We start from the raw sequence: 21,638 nt of genomic DNA on the forward strand, positions 1-21,638 counted from the left end.
AAAAATGATGCTAAACAGAGTAAAGTTTTGGAAGCAATACTTTGAAATGAAGAGAGGAATAACATAGACAAGAGATTTTAGAAAGAGAGAAAGCAAAACAATAAACTCAAAGTATTAATGTCTTCAATACTTCAAGCAGAAAACAGGTTAGCTAAATGGATTAAGAAAAAAAATTCATCTTTCTGTTGTCTGCAAGAAACATATCCCAACTTTAAAGATATTTTTTAACCTTAAAGTTAAATGGTAGGGAAAAGTTTTCCAAGAAAGGGGATTAAGAAGAAAGCAGGGTTTGCAATTCTAATATCTGACAAAATAGACTTCAAACTAAAACTAATCAGAAGAGACAAAAGGCTCTTCATTTTAATCAAGGGATCAATTAATCAGGAAAAAAATCACAACACTAAATGCTTATGCACTAAACTCTAATGTGTCCTATTTCATAAAAACATATTAATAGAATCAAAACACAAACCAATTATAACAAAAACCAATAATATGAGATGAATAACTCCACATCTTCCCCAAATGATAGGCCATTTGAACAAAAACAGAGAAACCTCAGAATTAAATAATATCTTATATGAAACGGACCTAACATACCTACAGAAAATTTTACACAAATGAAAAAGAATACTCATTCTAATAAGCAGTATGTGGAATATTTTCTAAAGTAGACTGCATGCTGGGATACAATTATTGTTTGAAATAATTGCGTGTGTCCTATCTTAAAATTATGCAATAAACTTAAAATTGGCAGCAAACGAAACTCCAGGGAGTGTATAAATTCATGGAGATTGAGCAACTCATTCATTACTGAATGAGGACTGGGCCAAAGAAGAAATTAAAAAAGAAATGAAAATATTCCTGGAACTAGATAAAAATGAAAACACAACATGACAAAAGTCTCTGGGACAAGTTAAGAGCAAGCCTGGGAAGGAATTTGGAAGCCCCAATTGTCTACACTAAGACATCAGAAAGAGCACACTGAATGACCTAATGATGTAACTCAAGAATTTTGAAAACAAGAACAAATCAAACCAAAGTCCAAAAAAATTGCAAGAAAGGATGATAGAAAAAAGCAAAACCAGAAGTTAATGGTATACAAACAAATGAAACAATACAAAGAGTTAATTGATCTACCAGCTGGGTCTCTGAGCAGATAGGATTGACAGAGCATCGGCACAACTAATCAAATGGAAGAAAGAAATGGCCCAAAACTAAATCAGAACTGGACAATGCACATTACAGCACACACCAAAGAGACACAGAATATTTTAAGGGAATCCTTTTTTAAAAAGTCTGTATTTTATTTAGCTGGAGAACCTAAAAGAAACAAAGTTAAACTAAGAAGAAACCAACAACTTAAACTGACCTGTAATATAGGAGTTGATTGGAACAATAATAAAGTCTTCCAATTGAAAACAAAAAGCAAAAAACAAAAACAAAACAAAACAAAACAAAACAAAAAACCAACCCCCCCCCCCACAAAACCCCTCAAGCCCAGCATTCTACCAGATGTTCAAATCCACCTGCCTCTGCCTCCCAAGTGCTGGGATTAAAGGTGTGCAGTACCACCGCCCGGCTGAGGACAGCATTTCATGTCTGTAAAGATGGCATAGAGGTTAAGAAGGTAAATTGCTCATGCGATGGACCAGAGAGTTCAGATCCCACAAACACACAGCAAGTGGCTCACAATCCCCTACAGGTTCCAGGGTATCTGGCACCTTCTTCCTACACAGAGACACAAACATTTACACATAACTTTAAAAATTAAACGTTTTGAAAATGAACATTTTCAAGACTTGTAAGACAATGTCAATACCAGAATATTAAGATTCTGTACTCCTGACAGCGTATTCCGTTTCTACCATCCCGTAACACTTGGTGTGTCTGTAGTTCTACGCAGTCTTATCGCCAGTCGCCCCATCACCACGCCCTACTCCCTATGCTAAGCCCACATCCACAACTCCTGGTAATCGCTGACCTGGTCGCCATAATTATCATCTTGCTATTTCCAAAACTGTACATGTGTTAATTATTCTTCTCACTGAGATGAGAAAATACTCGACAAAAGCCATAAGGAAGGGCAGGTTCATTTGGGCTCAGCGAAAGGGTCCATCTAGATGAGGAAGTCAGAAGTGAGGGTGTTTGCGGCAGCCGGTAGAAAGCAAGGAGGGCTGAACAGGGGCGCCCAGATCCCTTTCCTTTGTCATTCCTAAGTCTCTAACCTGTCGGCAGCTGTTGCCTGAGGCTAGGGCGGGGCTCTCATCTCAGTAGTCACGAATCTCTCCTAGACAGGCCCCAAGGTGCGTGTCCTAAGTAATTCTAGACCTTCAGGCATTAACGGTCATTCTTGACCGTCCCATTATCTCAGCAGCGGAATGTACAGTAGCCAACTCTAGGGATTAGCTTTTGCTACTCACACTAATTACCTTGATGGATCCCACGTGTGTGTATGAGGCTCCATCTGGCTGATTGCTGAGCAGTGTTCTGTGGCAGAGCCTGGTTGCCGTTTAACTGGGCACTCACTGGAGAGCTGTTTTCTCTCCTTGGTTTTTCATCACAACGCTGCTATGAGCCTTGACTGAAGCTGAACTCAGTCGAGCATGGCGTGAGTCTTACCACCTTGAATCAGAGCAACTGTGATCACCCTCATAGGGTCAGGACTGTTACTGTTTCATCACAGAAGGGTTGAGTGGCGAGGAGGTCATCAGACTCTGGCCTGAGATCCGACTGCCTGCCACCTCCTCCCCACCCCAGGTTCCGGGAGTGTGGTGGATGTGCTGGAGTATATAGGGGACTGAAGGCTGGCTGGGTTTGTAATTTTAGTGCTGCAGCGTGTGTAAGTCAGTAGCCATGCTGGGTGGGACTTGCAGCAATGCAGGGGCCTGGGAGTCATCTGTGCCCCTGTAAGTAACCCCAATTAGCCCACTGGTTCCCCAAGCTGGTCTCGGATGGGAGCCATCCTTTGGTCTGTCAGTGCCCACCTAGGGTGAGCAGATGTTTCTTCACATCTCCCACACAATAACACTTACGTGTAGGCTTTGCAAAACGTGTTTTATTTCTAGGAAGCGAATGTCAGAGAGCAGTTATTGATTTATTCTGTTAAGTGCGTGTTTAACTTCTTTTCTTTATTTGAGACAGTCTCTGTGTGGACTTGGCTGTCTGGAATTCACTCTGTAGACCGGGCTGGACTCATGCTTAAAGATGCTATTTGGGGGCTGGTTGGAGAGATGCCTCAGGTGTTAATGGTGCCTGCTGCTCTCGCAGAGGACCAGAGTTCAGTTCCCAGCAGCTACACTGGAGGGCTCACAATGACCTGTAACTCCAGCTCCCGATGATTGACACTGTCTTCCGTCCTGTGATGTTTGTTTGAGACAGCGCTTGTTAGCCTGGAACTTGCTATGTAGACCAGGCTGGCCTCAGCCTCCCATTGATTTACAGACACCATCTCCCGGCTCTCTCTTCCGAAGAGAGCTCTCCCTTACAGATGGGGAATTGCTCTTAAGAGACTGATTTCTGCTGTTTTTAGAACTTTCCTTGTGTCCACAGTCTCACAGAATTTCAACTGATTATCTCAAAATACTCTCTATGCCAAAGAGGCACATTTGAGGCGTCAGATTCTGATCTCCTATGGTCAGGCTTTGAGGCCGCGTATTCTGGGGTGTCATACCAGCAATGGAGGAAAATACAGCTTCATTGAGTCCTTCCAGAATTTTGTGCAATCATTATTTTTTCTCTTAGCCCTTTTGACCGATGGGTAGTGACTTCTCAGTGTGGCTCGACCTCACATTTCCACAGTGGCTTTTGATGACGAAGGTCTTTTCTGTATCCCTTGTCATTTGTCTATGCCTTTTGATTGCTTTTGATTATTGACCTGTGAGGGCTTTTTGTATATTCTGGATATAAATTCTTTCCCAGATAATGTGGTTTGGGAATATTTTCTGCAGCTCTGTACTTGGACTTTTCACCGTCTTAGCAGCTGCTTACAGAAGGAAATGTTTCTGTTCAACAAAGTCCATTGCGTCGAGATTTATTTCATGGGCTTTACCTAGTCCTTGCTCCTGTAGATTTCTTCCCACATTTTTCTTTCAGAGCTTTTCATTTACAATGCAATTAGGTTTGAATCCTTCAGCTTCATGTTGCAACGCTCACCCCCGTCCAACTCCAACAGCATCTTCAGCCCTGCTATTGAAACATCGTTACCTGGGAAACAGATGACACAGAGGCTATATGAAGTGACATTTCATTTGTCTGGCAATTTAAAAGTACTTTGGGGGGGGCAGGTATGATGTGCCAGCATTTAATCCTAGCACTCAGGAGGCAGAGACAGACAGATCTCTGTGAGTTCTAGACCAGCCTGGTCTACTTAGAAAGTTCCAGGACAATAAATAGGAAGACTCTACCTAAAAGTAGTGAATACTTTAAATATAAAGTGATTTAAAATGCACTGAGCTAGGTTATAGATCAGAATGCTAGGTCCACCTACGCTTTCCACATAGGTTATAGATCAGAATGCTAGGTCCGCCTACGCTTTCCACATAGGTTATAGATCAGAATGCTAGGTCCTTCTACACTTTCCACATAGCAGCTTAGCACTCAGTTATTGCTGTGACCAATACCCGAGGAAATAACTTAGAAGGGGGAGGGTTTATTTCACCTTACAGCTTCAGAGGTTTCTATCCACGGTCATGTAGACCGTTCCCTGGGAGCTTCTGTTGAGACCCAACATGTCAGGAAACACATGGAGGAGCTGAGCTCGTAGCCTCTGGTGGGTCAGCAGGAGAATGAAAATGGGGACAAGCCATGCACAAGGGCATACCCCCAGTCACCACTTCCTCCAACCAGGTCCCACCTCCTCAGGTTTCTACCACATCCCAACAATGCCATCAAGTCAAGAACCCAACCATAGATCTGCACATTGATGATGTTTAACTTATCATGTTCCAATCATTTCTCAAATCCCCCCTCAAACCTTTAGTGTATAGTCTTTGTGCAACTTGGATTTTAATCCAAACTATCATAGTTACACTTGTGGGTTGTGGAAGCCAGTGGGGAGGGCTTGTAAATATTAATATCCAAGCTCCTTCCTGGGTCCTCACTTGGTTTTCTACATTGTTAGGGGTACAGTTATTCTATTTTCAAAACCACTTTATTTATGGTTGTGAGCCTAGCCTTTAACGGCTGAGCCATCTCTCCAGCCCTCAAAACCACTTTAAAAAATGCTTTTCGATCTAAGATTTCCTTCACCTAATGAAGTTCAAAGAATGAGATACCTTGGAGGTTTAGTTATTATTTATGGAATAATTACATTTTGGGTATTGACTCATTGAATCTTCAAAATTCTGTGATCATAAATAGAGATATTTTTATAAAGCTGACTGTGCCAAGTTCTTCATAAGTTTTAATTTACATGCATCTATGCTTCGGTACTATGGTACTGTCGTTAACCCCATTTTACACGCAGCGTCTGAATCACAAAATGCTGAGTCGTTGGCCCAGCATATCCCAGGCTGGGAAGAGGCAGGGCTGGGATGCTGTGGTCCTCCACTGGCTTTGGACACTGACCACATCCTATCCAACAGCCAAGGAAACTGAGATGTGGGAAGGCTACGTAAATTCACCATAGTCACCCAACAATTAGGTAGGACAGCCAACATTCAAATGTGCAGATAACCTGAATTTATTTTTCTCATTATTATAATTGTGGCTAGTGCCCCACCCCACACAAGTACAACACGAAATATATTATTTTAACTGTTTTTGTGGGTTTGGTTCAGCAGTGTTAAACACATCTACATTGTAGGGAAACAGTTCTCCTGAAATTTTTCATTTAGCAAATCTGACTTTCCACACCCATTTAAAATTAACTTCCCTTTTCCAGCTCGCCACAGCCCATAGGAACTAAATTCTACTTCCCATTTCTCTTTCTAACATGGCCAACTCTAGAGACTCCATGTAAGGGGGAATCATACAGCATTGGGTCTCTTGTGACTGGTGTATTTCACTTAGCATGATATCTTTAAGATTGATTCATGCTGTTTATGGCTTGGGTCTGAATCTACTTCCTTTTACAACTGAAGAATATTCAACATATATTCTTCAATATATTCAATACACACACACACACACACACACACACACACACACACACACCTCCAAGTATCTTTAGCCCAAAATCATGGTGTTGACTTTCACAGCTTCCTGCCTCCTGTCATGTCTTTCAAACCCTTCTCTCATACGGTACCATTTATATCTATCATAAATACTAAATACTACTGACCATTATTAGTGTCAGAAAAGGTGTTCTCATATTCTCCCTCTAATACATATAAAGCATGCTCTAACACATATGGTCTTCTACATTTAGCATCTCCTTGGAATCATGATATTACTTTGTGTCTGCAATAAAGCAGATCCAAAGTGTACTAAGTGAAAATTTGAATTTTAATGGTAACTTAAATTGACTAGGGATGGCTTTTCTAGAGCATGGTAGCAAGAGGTTGGGTCTGGGCTCAGAATCAAGAGGGATGTTGAGCACAAGCTTCGGAGGAAGAATGTGCCATGGGGCAAATAAACTGCCAAGTCCTGGTGTAGATGATCCCCTTCCTGTCCTTGCAACCACGGGTGATGGCCAAGGAAGCTAAAGTGTGAAAGGGGGGAGTAGGGAATGAGGTGGCGAACGTGAAAACATTCATGTCAGGACTGACTCAACTGAGGTTCTAGAAGTGAGGGGCACTCTAGGTCACAGTGAAAATATCTGTGCCTGCTGAATTTGACATTTCTTCTTTGGAACAATTTAATTTATGGTCTAAGGTATAACAAGGCCTTCAGTGGCTCTTCCCTCTTGCCTAGGAGTTCAGCTCAGACAGGAGGAGAAAATGCATCCAGTTCCCTCTGCCTCTGCCCACACACAGTCTCCTCAAACTCAGAGAGAAGAGCACAAGCCAGCATTGTCCTTGAATTTGGAGGAAGAAGATAAAAATCAGCGGTAACCAGACAGTGGGACAAGAGGCCCAGCACCCTAGAAGGCTTCTGGAGACATTTGACTCAATCCAGGCATGGTGTCACCAACCCGCAACCCCAGCACCTGGGCAGTCGAGGCAGAGGATCACAAGTTAGAGGCCATCCTGGATGAACTAGGGAATGACTGGAAGGCCTGGGCTATAGAGCAAGAACTTGTCTTCCCAAAACAAAAACCAACCAACCCAAGAACTACCTGGATGGAGTGACTTTAAATAATGTGGCCCTCACCCCATCACTAAACAAGCTTAATTCCTAACCAAATTCTGAATACTTTATACCCATGGAAAAGTGTAGATCTCATCCCCCTCAAAGAATCTTCTCTTTGCTGCAGATGGAGACCATTACAGAAAACCACAACTTGTCAAAACGCAGAGATCAACTGACTGAGGGCTGCTCAGCCCAGTGATGCCTCTACAACACGACTTCTGTACTGAAATGCAGAGGACATCATGACTGTGGGCTGCTCAGCCCAGTGATGCCTCTCCAACGAGACTTCTATATAGAGTGCAGAGGACATCGTGGGAGCAGGGAGATTGCTGTAAGACTGTGTCCCCTTGAAATGACATTTGGGAAGCTTACACCCATGAAACCTTAACAACATGGCTGTCTCAACAAGACCTAAACAAGAGTGACACCAATAGACAAGAGGGAAATGCCATGGTGCCCATCCTTAGACACAGAACCGTAGGCAACTAAGGAATGCTGAGAACAGAACTAGTCTTCCCCAGGCCTGAGTCCACTAGTTAGTTATCTAAGGCCGAGTGGTCAGCTCTGAAATCATATACATACAAATAACTTAAATGGACCAAACAGGTTGTATTTATATAGTTATGGGCATGCATGTCCACATGTGTATGTGTGTGTGTGTCTGTATGTGTGTGTGTGTGTGTAGAAGAAACAAAGAAAAAGAAACCATGAATTTGAGACGGAGTAATGGGGGAAATGGGAAGGGTTAAAGGGAGAAAAAGAAGAGAGAAATAATGTAATTATATTTAATTAAGCAAAAATAGAAATTAAAATATCAGTAAGTTTCTGTTTAAAATGTCAAGGAACACGTTCTCTATGTGTTTGTGTGTGTATATATATAGTCTGATTTTGGAGACCAGAGGTCAACCTCTAGGCTTGTGTTGTTCCTCAGAAGTCATCTACTTTGTTTTGAGGGCTTGTTTTTTTGTTTGTTTTGAGGGAGGGACTGTCATTAGTCTAGAGCTCATCAAGTAGGTTAGGCGAGCCAGCCAGCTAGCCCCGGGGATCCACCTGTCTACACTGGGATTATAAACTTAGGCCATCACTCTTGGCATTGTTTGTTTATTTTTAAGAAAGGCTCTCCCCGTTTGTAGACGAGGCTGGCCTTGAACTCACAGAGACCCATTTGCCTCTACTTTCCAAATGCTGGGATTAAAAGCGTGTGCCACCAAGCATGGCCCACCTTTCCCTTTTCATAGATCAAACACAGGTCCTTAAATTAGTGTGGGAAACTCTTTCCTGGTTGCACTCTCTCCCCAGCCTGAATGTGTGCCTTTTCAATGATGCTCATTCTGATGTTTGTCTGCTAGGTTTCCTTGAAAAATACAACTATACTTAAACATATAAGCTGTTCTCAATAATTTTCTTGGTGTCTGCATTACCCTTCATATTTTTAGCTGTCCATACCTTTACTCACTACCTAGGGCTCAGGAATCTCATGAAGTGGATGTGTGTGTGTGTGTGTGTGTGTGTGTGTGTGTGTGTGTGTGTGTACGTACGTACGTACGTACGTACATTTTGAGGTAGAGGTTCACTACATAGTTTGCCTGAAACTCACTGCATAGCCCAGGTTTAACTCACGGTACTGTTTCTGCCTCTCTCCAGAATTGGGGATTATAGGTATGTGCTACCACACTTGACCTCCATCTAATTTTATATACAGAAATGATAAGGAATAGGCATTGAAAGGAACTGACATTCCTGTGATGTAAATAGTCACACCAAGCAAAAGTAGGACAAAGGATAGGAAAAATGACCACCCCATCAATTACTACATGAGGCTTCTGATCAATAATCTGATTAAAGGTATGAACAGATAAAAGCATGCAGGGTAATGTGGACACCAAGAAAATGATTGAAAAGAACTTAAATGTCTGGGTCAGAATATAGTTGTAGTTTTAAAAAAAACCTAGTAGACAAAAACAAAACAAAACCCAAAAGATGCTAAAGAAGCCTTATTGACTCTGGAAGGAAGCCTTCTGACAATGCATAGCTCCAGGTTCCTGAGTCTCCTGACCCTGCATAGGGGCAAACGGCCACTTCTGCTTCTGATAAAGGAAGCTCCTGAGTCCATCAGTGGCCTGCCAAGGAGTCAGTAGAAAAAATCAAGTCACAGAGAAGATTCCTAAAGAATTTTATTCTGACAACTCTGTTACTTGTTGAGGACAAAGGGTTAAGCCAGGTAAGAGTGTGACTGTGGCAGTCTTCATTCCTCCCATGGACACTTGGTTATTCATGCATTTATCCAGCAGGTGTATGTCATGCAGCTCCTAGGACCACTGCTCACCATCCAGGCCAAAGGAAAATATTAAGTGCTGGCACACGCCTTTAATCAAGCACTTGGGAGACAGAGGGAGGTGGGTCTCTGAGTTCAAGGCCAGCCTGATCAAAGAGGGAGTCCCAGGACAACCAGGGCAACACAGAAAAATCTTTTGTCTGGAAACAAACAAACTAACTAACCAGGATATATGGAACAGAAAAAATACAAAGTGAACCCCAATGGGAGATTGTGAGAGCCAAAGTTACATTTTAAGTTTTAATTACTATGCCTTAGAGATGAAACAAAAATAAGACAAAAATGCCTGTGATCTGTAAGCCCTTTGCTCAAGGACGAATAGGTCCTGAAATGCTGGAAGCTATTGTTTATGCGGGAAAGCAAGCCATGTGTTTTTCATATGTGGACAAGATGTTCACAGACAGGAAATACATCAGGATATACACTTGTCCCCAATTGGATGTAGGCTGGGGGTATGTTGGGATGTACACTTGCCCCTGATTGGACCTGATGAGAAACGCAATGAATTATGGGTTTTCCTTCTTAATAAGCTGCAAACTGTATCTCAGGACCATTTCTAAGGAACTTGGGCATGGAACTGGCCAGAGCCTGTCCACCTGGCCAGTATTTAATTAAAGCTGGCTTCAAATTTGGCTTTGCACTGTGGTGGTCATCTCATTCTCAAGTTAATGTGTGCAAGTTTACATTTTCTGGTAGCCACATTTTTTTTAAAAAAGGACAATAAATCTAATAGTGTATCATATTTAAACCAATGAATCTAAGAAGCTTTCAATAAAAAAATTGTCAAGCGGTATTTTCTTTTTCTGATACTAAATCTTTGTTATCTGCTGGGTGCCTTACACCTGCAGCTCATCTTAACTTGGACTTGAGATGTTTGGAGTGTTCAGGAACCACTTAAAGAGGGGCTCATAGCTACTCTCTTATACAGCAAAGCTCTAGGAAAAGCAACTGTGTCAAATTAACCCTGGGTAAAATAAACCCTGTTATATAAATATTCACACATGCGTTTGGTTATGTGTTTAAAGACATGTTTTGTATACAACATTATAATAAATTGTAGAATATTCATATATGTTTTTATATACCCACATATAGCAGGGAGAATTAATGAACAGAGCTATTGGCATCATCCCAGATGGGTCTGTCAGTTTTAGAATGAAAAAATATATAGCATGTATATGGTAAAAATTTCAAAGTATGTAAACTTAAGGAAGATGCTATTTAGAAACAAATGCATCTCTGTCCATCATGAAATATTTTAGACTTAATGATTTCTAAATAGCAACAATGGGGGAGGGGCACGATGCCCCTCTTAGCTGAAGAGTTATTGGCAGTTAATGGCTGATGAAGAAGGAGGAGTTACTTTTGTTCAATGACATAGACACTAGTAAGTTGTCCATCAGCTATTAAGAACTCCATGCCAGGCCCATGCAAACAGGCCTAATAAAAGTCAGAGGGTTATAATAATCAAAAGAAGATGCCATGCTGGAGGGGGCATGTTGGAAAGAAAGGTTCCAGGGGAGTGGGGGGAGGTGAGAAAGGAGTTGAATATCATTAAAATACATTATATACATTATTTAAAAAAATAAATAATAGAAATCACAGTCCAAGGTCAATGCCCCGACAGATCTGCTATTTGGGGAAGCCTGGCTCTCGTCTTTCAAAGACGTGCCTTGTAGCTGGGTCTTCACACTGTACAAGGGGACAAACCAGCCAAGCAGTCTCCCTCGAGCTCTTTCTATAAGGGTAACAATGCCATCCCAAAGACAGAGACCTCCCAAGCCAACCATCTTCTAAAGAGTCTACCTCTTAACACAGTGGTGCTGGGGGACTGTGCTCCAACAGGAATTCAAACCACAGTAACATGAATGTTACGACAGAGCAGGAAGCAATGCCTGGGACTGAGAAACTAAGGACACACAAAGGAGACAGAGAAAGAAGAGGAGAGCCCACTGGGGTCTTCTCTGGTGATGGTCATGTTTTCTTGTAGAAGACGGTAGGGAAAGTGTGCACGTTAGATAGTGTTAACCATCTACATCCCTTGACAAACATCTTTCTTCTGATGCTGAAGATGGAATCCCAAACCCAGCGCATGTCAGGTAAGTACTCCACAACTGAGCTACATCCCCGGGCTTATGAGTATTTTAGGCAAAACACTTTATGCCAAAAATTCCCAACAAAGGTGAAAAGCAACACCTCAATCGGTATTGCTGTTACCAGGGCTGTTTGGAATAGCTGACTATGTTGGTTAATACTATTTGTCCATTTGATGGTATCTAGAATCACCTGGGAAACAGGCCTCTGGGGATGGTGGGAAGACGAACCTACAGTGTCTGGTTGGGATCGTAGACATGGAAAGAGAGCTGAGCTGCAGCACCGCTCTCTGCTTCTTGACTGAGGATGGCAGGCTGCTTCAAGCTCCTTCAGCCTTGGTTTGTCCGGCATGGTGGACTCCACACTTAACTCTGGGCCTTCTTCTCTGAAGTTGCCTGTGTCAGGGTATCTTACCACAGTGAGCAGAAGGATATTAAAATTCCTACCAAGCTCATTTAACTAAGCAAGTCAGAAGGACCATTTAGCAGATGAAGGAAATGGGGGAGGTGCATCTCAAAGCAGCCAGTTCTGTAGTTCCCAGGGTTCAGCAGCTGCCACCGGACCTGCAGATCTCTCTTCCAGCTGCTGAGAGAGGCCTGGCGCTTTAGTTTTTCTTGTGAGAGACTGGTTAAAAAAACATAGAAAGTCAGTAGGTATCATTTCCCCTTAACTTGACAGTCAGGCTAAGCAGTCTCCCTCAAGCTCATTTTATAAGAGGAATAATTCCATGCCAGAGACAGAGCTCTCTCATAAGCCAACCACTTTCTAAAGATTCTGGTTCTTAATATGGTTGTAGTGCGGGCTGTGAATTTAAGGCTAGTCTGTGCTCTGTGGTGATAAGACACCTCCAATGGATCCTTCAAATGCCCCTTGGTAAGCATAGAAGTCTGGTTGCTCAGTTCTCATGGTTTTTGTCAGTGGCCCATCACCATGTGGAACACAAATCCCAATCTGATAAAGTCTCGGTACAGGCAAGTACCATGTTGTTGGGTTCAGGTGATGAATCATATGGCCTGTATCCTAGTCATGCATGCATGGAAGGGCCACTACTGTACTTTTGTAACTTGTTACACCATTATAATCATCACAATTGAAGCTCTCAATCAAGTCTGTGTTTTCTTTTGTTTTCTCTGCGCTGGGGATGTAACTCAGGGCCTTGAACATAATAGGAGCAAGCAAGTGCTCTACTGCTTAGCTACATTTCCAGCACAAAGTGTATTTTCTTTTAATTTTTGCATGTAGTAATTTCCTAGTGTCTCACTGTGATAAAACACCAGGACCAAAAGCAACTTGAGAGCAAAAGGTTTGTTTCAGCTTACATCATACACACCATCATGAAAGGAAGTCGGAGCAGGAATTCAAAATAATATCCTAAGAGCTGAAGAGACGCCATGGAGGAGCTACTTAAAAACTTGCTCCTCCTGGCTTACTCATTTTGATTTTTTACATACCTGAGGACTACCTGCCCAATGGTCTCCTCCTGGCTTGCTCAGCTTGCTTTCTTACACACCCGAGGACTACCTGCCCAGGGCAGCACCACAGTGAACTACACTCTTCTACATTGATCATCAATTAATAAAATGCACTACCCACTTGCCTATTGGCCAATCTAATGGAGGATTTTTTTTAAGTTTTTAAAGTTCTCATATGCCTTTAGATTGTGTCAAACTAAAAAAAAAAATGCACCCAGGAAGGGAGAGGATTGTTTTGAAACCTTGTAGTGGAATCAAAATCTTCCCACTCTCAAGATAAGTCATAAAGCCTGACTCACAAGGCAGTGCTCAATTCGCTCTCACCTGCAGTGTTTGATGTGTATTCCTAGCTCTTAACTAGCTGACTTGTTTCTGGAGCTACTTGATCACGTGCTCCTGGCCTCTCTAATCACAGTGTGATTTCAATGAGCACGTAAACACAGTTCTGTCTTCAGATTGTCAATACCTGCCGGCACTTAGGATGTTTGCTGTTTGCCTTCGTGGAGAAAGAACTTCCTTCTTAGATATGTCAAGCGAGGTGACAACGGGTCAATGAAAGTTGACCAAAATTCCTTCAGTCTCCTGTTTCCAAGTTTCCAATGAATGAACTCTGTTGGGGCAGCTTTATCATCACAACACGTGGCCTTAGATGGTTTCGTTTGCATGTTATTTTTTCTCCCAGAAATTCTGGTAAGGGAAACCATTCCACCCTAGACACAGCATGCAACCCACAAATGACTCATGAGTCACGGAACTGCTGTTTAAGACTCAGGAAATGCTGGGCGGCGGTGGTGGACACCTTTAATCCCAGCACCTGAGAGGCAGAGGCAGGTGGATCTCTGTGAGTTCAAGGCCAGCCTGGTCTACAAGATTTAGTTCCAGGACAGGTTCCAAAGCTACAGAGAAACCCTGTCTCAAAAAACAAAACAAAACAAAAGAATCAGGAAACACAGGTCTGTTTCAGATATGGTTTCATCCAGATTTCATTCTTCAGTGAGCTAGAAAACAACAATCTAAAATTGTACGTGTTTTCGTAATGTGCTCAACTAAAGCAGACACCACGTCTCTAGTGTGTGCTAGCACTACACCAAAGAGAAAACAAGAGAATGACATTTGGGAGTGGAACTTCAGAGTGTGCCACGCTTCTAAACAGAAGTTCAAAAGTAGTAGTCCAGAAAATAATTGTGCTCTGAGGTGAGAAAATCATGGGACCTCTAAAGCGCCAGATGGTAGATGGCCTAGGTCTGTAAGTCCCAGTGTTGACTGAGTTCAGAGATCACTCAGTGAAGTAGTCCTGATGCCTGGCCAAACTGACTCGGTCAAGCCGGTGAGTTTGCAAAACCCCCAGCTGTTCACCATTGGTCCAGAACAGCCCTCCTAACTTCAACCTGCATATACAGCACGTAGGCATATTGTGAAGTGGGAATTCCAAAAAGCAGGGCTGAGTGAGCCTGAGGCTTCATTTCTTTATACACACACACACACACACACACACACACACACACACACACACCTCACACATACACATGCATGCATACATGCATACATACATATACATCAGTGTATATATAATGCTATGTATACATGCACATGAATGCATGCAATGTTTGTGTGCAGGTGAACATGCATACATGTGCATATATGTGTAGAGCTTCAAAGTCAGCATTGGGTGCTTTCCTCAGTCTCTCTCCACCTTATTCTTTGAGACAAAGTCTCTTGCTGAACCTGGAGCTTGTCAATTTAGGTAGTTCAGGTGGCTGGTGAATTTCAGACATTCACCTGCCCCTGAGTCATTTCCGGTGTGTGTGTGTGTGTGTGTGTGTGTGTGTGTGTGTGTGTGTGGTATGTACAGATTGGGGTTACAGATACTTGTTGCCATGTCTGGTTTTTATCCGAATTCAGATCCCCATGCTTGTGTTACATAAACTTTACCGACCAAGCCATCTCAGAGGCCCAGAGTCCATACCTCTCACAAACTGTCCAAGATGCGGCTGCCGCTGGTCTATGCGCCACATTTGAGAAACAAGGCTCAAAACTGCATATGGCTACTTAAAGTAGTGATAGTGAGCAAGCAGGACGGCAGGTGGGGATGAAAAGTATCTTTAGACCTACTTTTTTTTTCTTTAGTATTTATTGCTGTAATTTTCTGTGTATGAGTGTTTCCTGCATGTATGCCTTGTGCCCAAGAAGGCTAGAATAGGGTGCCAGATACCCTGACACTGGAATTACAGACAGTTGTGAGCTGCCGTGTGGGTGCTGCGAGCCAAATCAAGATCTTCCATAGAGCAGTCAGTGCTCTTAACTGCTAAGCCATCCATCCCTCTGGTTACTTTAGTCATTCCTTTACTGTGGTTGAACAAGCATGAAATAGCTCACCGCTTATACCATTCTTAAGTTCTAGTTCGCTGCCATCATTCACATTCATGGGGCCACACAGCCCATTCATCTCCAGAACGTTTTTATCTTCCCAAAAGAAACTCTGCCTGCTAAATAGTTTCCTCTTCCCTTCCACCCAAGCCTGGCAGTCACCAAGCCCCTTGTGGACTCCATAGATTTCCCTGTTCTAGGTAGAATCATACGGAAGGATGTGCCATTTAAAAGTTCAAAGTTCATCTATATGGCAGAATTTCTCTCTCCCTTTCATTAGAACACAAACATCTAAAAAGATAAAATAAAATAGTGGAAATAAAACCAGAATCTGATAGGACAAAACAAACTAACAAAAATAAAAAACAGTCAAAGAAAAAGCACAAGAAACACATACAGCTGCAGAGACACACACGCTCATATACTCACAAATCCCATAAAAACAGAAAATCAGAAATAATAACATATAAGCAAGAGACCTGTAAGGTCATAAAAATATCCAGACAAAGCATTGTGCCAGGGGGGAAAATTACTTCTACTGTCAGGCATGGGTCTGCCCATAAGTATGATTTGTATGCCCAGCAAGAGAAAACTAACTTTTCTTTTGTGAGCAGTTACCAATTGAAGATGGCTTCTGGGTTAGGATTAGGGATATGTATCAACTTCCTTTCCCAGTGCTGGGACCTCATCTTGCTTCCACCTGTGCCGGCCCTGCGTCTGCTGCCAGTCTGTAAATTCATATATGCGTCTGCCATTCTGGGTTAAAAGGCTTTGTTTCCTTGATGTTCCCCACCCCCTCTGACTCTTAGGATCTTTCCATCTCTTCTGCAGGATTCTCTGGGCCCTCAGGGGAGGGACTTGATGGAGACATTGTATTTAAGACTGAGTGTTCCAAGATCTCTCACTCTGTACGTCATCTAGTTTTGGGTCTCTGTATTTGTTCCCATCTCCAAACTTCTCTGATGATAGCTGGGCAAGACACTGATCTATGAATATAGAAGAATTTATTAGGAGTCATTGTGTTGCTACTTTCCTTTAGCAGAACAGTAGTGTTTGGTTTTCCCCTAGGTCCATGGCCTATCTAGTCTCTAGATTCTCGGCTACCCGAGTAGAGTCAGCCATGGGTTCCATCTCATGCCGTGGGCCTCAAATCCAATCAGATGAGGGTTGGTTACTCCCACAATACTCTTGTGCCAGCATTGCAGCAGCGTGTCTTGCAGGCAGGTCACCATTGCAGGTAGAAGGTTGTGTAGCAGGGTTGGTGTTTACCTTTCTCCTCTGGCAGTGTGCAGAGTGAATTCCAGTACCATGAACACTAGTTAATAGGGGTGAAGGCTGCAGATGAGCACCCCACCAACTTCTCCATGTTCAGGAAGTTACATTTTATCTTCAGCAATAAGGCCTTGCCACCAGTTTGTGTAGAACAAAGTATTTTTGTTCCATTTTTATTAATTTATTATTCTGAGTAATATTCCATTGTCTAGATGTTCTGCATTTTCTTTATCCATTCTGATGTTGAAGGTTGTTTCCAATTTCCAGATATTATAACTAGAACAAGAAAGAAGATTGTTGGGCAAGTGTCTTTTGCCACAGGATGAGGTATTTTTGAGTATATGCCCAAGAATGGTATAACTGGATCTTGCGGTAAATCTATAGCCTTGGTAATAGTCTAGGTTGTTTGGGGGTTTCCATGGGTCCTTTTAGCCAATGATTTGATTAACAGGAGGTTTCATTTGGTGATAATATGTCTAGTTGGGGTGCTTTCACTTCTGTTATTTGGTAATTCCACTTAGGTTTCTTTCATATATGTATCTTTCTAAAGAAGCTTCTACTGTGTTAGTTTTTCATGACTCTCCAAATGGTCCTTATTTTTAGCTGTCCTTTTCCATATTCCCTCATTTGCCCTCTTCTTCTCTTCCCTCCTAATTTAGGCCTCTCGTTCTAGTCCCCCCTCCATCCATCCATAACTATATATTCTATTTCTCCTTCCTTAGAAGACACTTCCCCCCCTCCCTCATAATCCCTTACTTGACAACTAACATCTATGGTTATACAGATTGTAGCTTGCTTACCAAAAACTTAACAGCTAACATCAACATATAAATGAATACTTATCATATCTGTCTTTTTTTGTGTCTGAGTTACCTCACTCGGTATAACTTTTTTTTTAACTCTATCCATTTACCTGTTGATTTCATGATTTTGTTTTTTTAAACAGCTGAGTAATATTCCATTGTATAAATGTTCTACATTTTCTTTTTCCGTTCTAATGTTGAAGGATCTCTAGGCTGTTTCTGATGCCCAGATATTACTAGAACAAGAAAGAACAGTGCTGGGCAAGTGTCCTTTGGTATATGCCCAAGAATCGTATAGCAAGATCTTGAGATAGATCTATTCCTAGTTTCCTGAGGAAGCACCACACTTATTTCCACAGAGGCTGTCCAGCTTACACTCCCACCAGTAATGAAGTGTTTCCCTTACCCCACATTCTTGTCAACATGAGCTGTCATTTATTTTATTTATCTTTGCCATTCTGACTGGTGTAAGGGTAAACCTCAATGTAGTTTTTATTTGCATTTGCCTGATGACTAAGAATGTTGAACAATTCTTTGTTTCTCAGCTATTTGTATTTTACCAATTGAAAACTCTCTGTTTAGATCTGTACCCCATTTTGAATTAGATAATTTTCCGATGTGTAGGTTTTTAGTTTTATATATTTTAGATATTATCCTTCTTTTGACGTGTAGTTAGTAAAAAAAAAAATTCCTATTTTGTAGCCTGTTGCTTTGTCTGGATGGTGCCCTTTGCCATTCCAAAGTTTTTCAGTTCATGAGGTCCCATTATTAATTATTGTTCTTAGTGCCTGTGCTGTTGGTGTTCTGTTCAGAAAGTCTTCCTGTGCCAGTGAGTTCAAGGCTATTTCCTACTGTCTCTTCAATCATATTCATTGTATCTGCTCTTATGTTGAGGTCTTTGATACGAGTTGTTTTATGCAGGGTGACAAGTATGGATCTATTTGCATTCTTTGACATGCTGCCATCCAGTTTGACTAACACCATTAGTACGATGCTGTCTTTTTTCCAGGATCAATTTCTAGCTTCTTTACAAAAAAAAAAATCAGATGTCCATACATCTGTGAACTTACATCTGAGTCTTCAGTTCCATTGATCAATTTGTCTATTTTTATGCCAATACCATGCTGTTTTCGTTACTATAGCTCTGTAGTACAATTTGAAATTGGTGATGGTTATACCTCCAGAGCTTCTTTGATTATTTCGCTCTCCTGTTTTTTGTTGTTGTTGGTGGTGGTGGTGTGTGTGTGAGTGTGTGTTTCCATAGGAAGCTGAAAATTGTCCTTTCAAGTTCTGTGAATAATTGTGTTGGGATTGTGACGGGGACTGCATTAAATCTGTAGCTTGATTTTTGATAGCATTTTTTATTTTATTAATCCTACCAATCCATGATCATGGGAAATCTTTTCATATTCTGATATCTTGTTTAAGTTCTTTCTTCAAAGTCTTAAAATTTTTATTATAAAAGTTTTTTTTCACTTGCATACTTAGAGTTACCCCAAGATTGTTTTTTTTTTGAGGCTATTATGAAAGATACTGTTGCCCTGCCTCACTTTTTGAGACAGCCTATCCCATTGGATGAGAGTTCACTAATAGGCTCGGGTGGGTGGACACCAAGCCTTAAGACCTGCTTGTCTCTGCCTCATTAGGTCTGGAATTACACATACATGCTGCCAGGTCTGATTTTATTGATTGATTTGCATGAACTGTGAGGATTGAACTCAGGTCATGCTTATAACTGCAAGGACTTTACTGACCGGGCTATTTCCCCAGCTTAGAATTTTATCCTTTTAAAAACTTTCAAAAACATTTTTTTAAAAAGTGTGTGTGTTTGTGTGTGTGTGTGTGCGCGCACGTGTGCATGCATGCACGTATGCACATGCACACATGCATCCACAAATGCCTTTGGTGGCCAGAGGGTGTCCAGTTCCTTAGAGCTGGGTTTACAGGTAGTTGGTGATCCACCCAACCTGGATGAGGAGAAGTGAATTCAGTTCTTGTAGAAAAGTAGTATGTGCTCTTAAATTCCGAGCACCTCCCTGCCCTGAATCCTCTCCTTTTATAAAGGTTGAATAGCTCTTTTTCGTGTTGCCTTCTAGGCGATTGTCTGTGCCAGGATGAAGCTGAATACCTCCTTCCTGGCCACCAGCTGTCAGAAAGTCGCTCGGAGTGGACGATGAACGCAAGCTTCATACATTGTATGAGAAGCACATGGCCACACAAGTCTCTGCTGAGGCTTTGGGTGGAGAATAGGATTGTGTGGTCCAGATCAGTGATGGGAATGACAAACTAGGTTTTCCCATGAAGCAAAGCATCTTGACTCACAGCAGAGTACACCTCCTGTTGAATAAGATCGTTGTTATAGATCAAGGAGAACTGGGGGCGGGAGTGCAAGTCTGTTGAAGAATGCATTGTGGATGACAATCTGAGTGTTCTCAACTTGGCTATTGTAAAAAAAAAATTAAAAAGATGAGAAGGATATTCCTGGAGAAGGGTACTACTGTGCCTCCTCAGCGGGGTCCTAAAAGAGCTAGCAGGATCAGAAAGCTTTTCAGTCTCACTAGAGATGATGTCTGCCAAGATCTTGTCAGAAAGCCCTTAAACCAAGAAGGCAAGAAGCCCAGGATCAAAGCACCCAAGACCCAGTGCCATGTCACTCCGTGTGTCCTGTAACACTCACGGTGACACAGTGATCTGAAGAAACATCCCACTAAGGCAAACAAGGAGGAGGCAGCAGAATATGCTAAACTTTTGGCCCAGAGGATGAAAGAAGCCAAAGAAAAACCCCAGGAACAGCTTGCCAAGAGACACACGTTGTCCTCGCTGAGAGCTTTTACTTCTAAATCTGAGTCCAGTCAAATATAAGACTTTAAGAGGAACGAGTAGGGCTGGAGGGATGGCTCAGTCACTAAAGGCTAGGCTCGCAACTAAAAATATGAGTAGCAAATAAATAATCAAACCATGGAAACAAATAAAGGCTGAATAATATTCCACTGTGTGTATAGTATATTACTCCATAGTAAATATGTCTCTGTAAGAAAACAAACTTGGACCATTCTGTTGTGATTGCAAGAACATATTCTACCCCATAGCAAAAGGAACCTATTAAGTAGGACAAAGGTCACTACGATAAAGGGCTGTTCTTTGCCAGGCACAGGTGACCTACAGCCAGGGCCTATAACTGGCCATTCTTTGCCCATTTAGCATTAACTGGGAATTCCCTGGTTTGTAAAAGAATTATTAATGACTTAGCCGCATTAGCCAGTAGCCCCCGCCACATTCAGTGATGAAACTTGAACTTGCTGGACCAGATCCAGAGAGATGAGGTCACAGATGACTATGGCTCACGTGCTCTTGTGACCTCAAAATGACAGAGAAGCTTTATATGGAACCGCCTTGGTGACGGCTATGCAAAGATAGCTGGGCCTCTGGCCACAGCTCCGTGACCAGTTTTTCCTGATAAAAGTTCTGCCTTAAAAAGCAAAGGGGGAAAAAAATCCCCAAAAGGAAATGAACAGTAAGTTGTTTGCTGGACAAAAATAGAAAGGTTGACACCCAAAATAAAACAATGTAAGAAAATTCCAGAGGAAGTCCTTAGTTCTGTTTGGCAGCTGGAGCGTGGCTGCAAGCAAGTCAAGGGAAGCACAGCAATGCATCTCACTCAGGAAGACCCTCCCATCGGAGCGCACAGACTTTAGGATCATATACACCTGAGCACTGGAAAGACGCTCTCTCTGGAGCAAATTGCCCGGCAGCTTGCTTTCCACGCCCACTCGGAATCAGTGAATCAGTAAATCCCTGTGGGGATCTATCCTGATTCTATGTTAATTGACGTGGGAAGAGTCATCTGAAAGTGGGTAGTCCTGTTTCATGGGCTGGACCCCAGACTGAATGAACGAGAGAGAGAGAGAGAGAGAGAGAGAGAGAGAGAGAGAGAGAGAGAGAGAGAGAGGAGAGGAGAGGAGAGGAGAGGAGAGGAGAGGAGAGGAGGAGAGGAGAGGAGAGGAGAGGAGAGGAGAGGAGAGGAGAGGAGAGGAGAGGAGAGGAGAGGAGAGGAGAGGAGAG

General features: G+C 42.2%; 1 pseudogene; it reads left to right on the forward strand.

The window, feature by feature from the left end:
* The first annotated feature begins 19,690 nt into the window (after window positions 1-19,690).
* LOC142848622 (small ribosomal subunit protein eS6-like) lies at window positions 19,691-20,550 on the forward strand (annotated as a pseudogene).
* The last annotated feature ends 1,088 nt before the right edge of the window (window positions 20,551-21,638 follow it).

The sequence above is a fragment of the Microtus pennsylvanicus genome, chromosome 4 (assembly GCF_037038515.1).
Source record: "Microtus pennsylvanicus isolate mMicPen1 chromosome 4, mMicPen1.hap1, whole genome shotgun sequence".
Taxonomy (NCBI): domain Eukaryota; kingdom Metazoa; phylum Chordata; class Mammalia; order Rodentia; family Cricetidae; genus Microtus; species Microtus pennsylvanicus.